Below are 2,808 nucleotides of genomic sequence, written 5' to 3'. Positions count from 1 at the left end.
AGTAAGAAGAAGAATTTTAAATTCTATTCTAGAATTAACAGGAAGCCAGTGAAGAGAGGCCAATATGGGTGAGATATGCTCTCTCCTTCTAGTCCCCGTCAGTACTCTAGCTGCAGCATTTTGAATTAACTGAAGGCTTTTAGGGAACTTTTAGGACAACTGATAATAATGAATTACAATAGTCCAGCCTAGAGGAAATAAATGCATGAATTAGTTTTTCAGCATCACTCTGAGACAAGACCTTTCTGATTTTAGAGATATTGCGTAAATGCAAAAAGCAGTCCTACATATTTGTTTAATATGCGCTTTGAATGACATATCCTGATCAAAAATGACTCCAAGATTTCTCACAGTATTACTAGAGGTCAGGGTAATGCCATCCAGAGTAAGGATCTGGTTAGACACCATGTTTCTAAGATTTGTGGGGCCAAGTACAATAACTTCAGTTTTATCTGAGTTTAAAAGCAGGAAATTAGAGGTCATCCATGTCTTTATGTCTGTAAGACAATCCTGCAGTTTAGCTAATTGGTGTGTGGTCCTCTGGCTTAATGGATAGATAAAGCTGGGTATCATCTGCTAACAATGAAAATTTAAGCAATACCGTCTAATAATACTGCCTAAGGAAGCATGTATAAAGTGAAATAAAATTGGTCCTAGCACAGAACCTTGTGGAACTCCATAATTAACTTTAGTCTGTGAAGAAGATTTCCCATTTACATGAACAAATTGTAATCTATTAGACAAATATGATTCAAACCACCGCAGCGCAGTGCCTTTAATACATATGGCATGCTTCTAATCTCTGTAATAAAAATTTTATGGTCAAACAGTATCAAAAGCAGCACTGAGGTCTAACAGAACAAGCACAGAGATGAGTCCACTGTCGAGGCCATAAGAAGATCATTTGTAACCTTCACTAATGCTGTTTCTGTACTATGATGAATTCTAAAACCTGACTGAAACTCTTCAAATAGACCATTCCTCTGCAGATGATCAGTTAGCTGTTTTACAACTACCCTTTCAAGAATTTTGAGAGAAAAGGAAGCTTGGAGATTGGCCTATAATAGCTAAGATAGCGGGTCAAGTGATGGCTTTTTAAGTATGGTTTAAATTACTGCCACCTTAAAAAGCCTGTGGTACATAGCCAACTAACAAAGATAGATGATCATATTTAAGATCGAAGCATTAACTAATGGTAGGGCTTCCTTGAGCAGCCTGGTAGGAATGGGGTCTAATCAAACATGTTTGATGGTTTGGATGAAGTAACTAATGAAAATAACTCAGACAGAACAATCGGAGAGAAAGAGTCTAACCAATACCGGCATCACTGAAAGCAGCCAAAGATAACGATACGTCTTTGGGATGGTTATGAGTAATTTTTTTCTCTAATAGTTAAAATTTGTTAGAAAGAAAGTCATGAAGTCATTACTAGTTAACGTTAATGGAATACTCAGCTCAATAGAGCTCTGACCTCTTGTCAGCCTGGCTACAGTGCTGAAAGAAACCTGGGGTTGTTCTTATTTTCTTCAATAGTGATGAGTAGAAAGATGTCCTAGCTTTACGGAGGGCTTTTTTATAGAGCAACAGACTCTTTTTCCAGGCTAAGTGAAGATCTTCTAAATTAGTGAGACGCCATTCCTCTCCATCTTACGGGTTATCTGCTTTAAGCTACGAGTTTGTGAGTATACCATGGAGTCAGACACTTCTGATTTAAAGCTCTCTTTTTCAGAGGAGCTACAGCATCCAAAGTTGTCTTCAATGGGATGTAAAATATGACGAGATACTCTATCTCCCTTACAGAGTTAGGTAGCTACTCTGCCACTGTGTGGTATATGGCATTAGAGAACATAAAGAAGGAATCATATCCTTAAACCTAGTTACAGCGCTTTCTGAAAGACTTCTGTGTAATGAAACTTATTACCCATGTGGGTAGTCCATCAGAGTAAATGTAAATGTTATTAAGAAATGATCAGACAGAAGGGAGTTTTTCCGGGAATACTGTTAAGTCTTCTATTTCCATACCATAAGTCAGAACAAGAACTAAGATATGATTAAAGTGGTGGGTGGACTCATTTACTTTTTGAGCAAAGCCAATAGAGTCTAATAATAGATTAAATGCAGTGTTGAGGCTGTCATTCTCAGCATCTGTGTGGATGTTAAAATCGCCCACTATAATTATCTTATCTGAGCTAAGCACTAAGTCAGACAAAAGGTCTGAAAATTCACAGAGAAACTCACAGTAACGACCAGGTGGACGATAGATAATAACAAATAAACTGTTTTTTTGGACTTCCAATTTGGATGGACAAGACTAAGAGACAAGCTTTCAAATGAATTAAAGCTCTGTCTGGGTTTTTGATTAATAATAAGCTGGAATGGAAGATTGCTGCTAATCCTCCGCCCGGCCCGTGCTACGAGCATTCTGACAGTTAGTGTGACTCGGGGGTGTTGACTCATTTAAACTAACATATTCATCCTGCTGTAACCAGGTTTCTGTAAGGCAGAATAAATCAATATGTTGATCAATTATTATATCATTTACTAACAGGGACTTAGAAGAGAGAGACCTAATGTTTAACAGACCACATTTAACTGTTTTAGTCTGTGGTGCAGTTGAAGGTGCTATATTATTTTTTCTTTTTGAATTTTTATGCTTAAATAGATTTTTGCTGGTTATTGGTAGTCTGGGAGCAGGCACCGTCTCTACGGGGATGGGGTAATGAGGGGATGGCGGGGGGGAGAAGCTGCAGAGAGGTGTGTAAGACTACAACTCTGCTTCCTGGTCCCAACCCTGGATAGTCACGGGCT

The sequence above is a fragment of the Thalassophryne amazonica genome, chromosome 17, assembly GCF_902500255.1.
Source record: "Thalassophryne amazonica chromosome 17, fThaAma1.1, whole genome shotgun sequence".
Taxonomy (NCBI): domain Eukaryota; kingdom Metazoa; phylum Chordata; class Actinopteri; order Batrachoidiformes; family Batrachoididae; genus Thalassophryne; species Thalassophryne amazonica.
The sequence above is the reverse complement of the archived record's forward strand: the minus strand, read 5'-3'. Positions refer to the sequence as shown.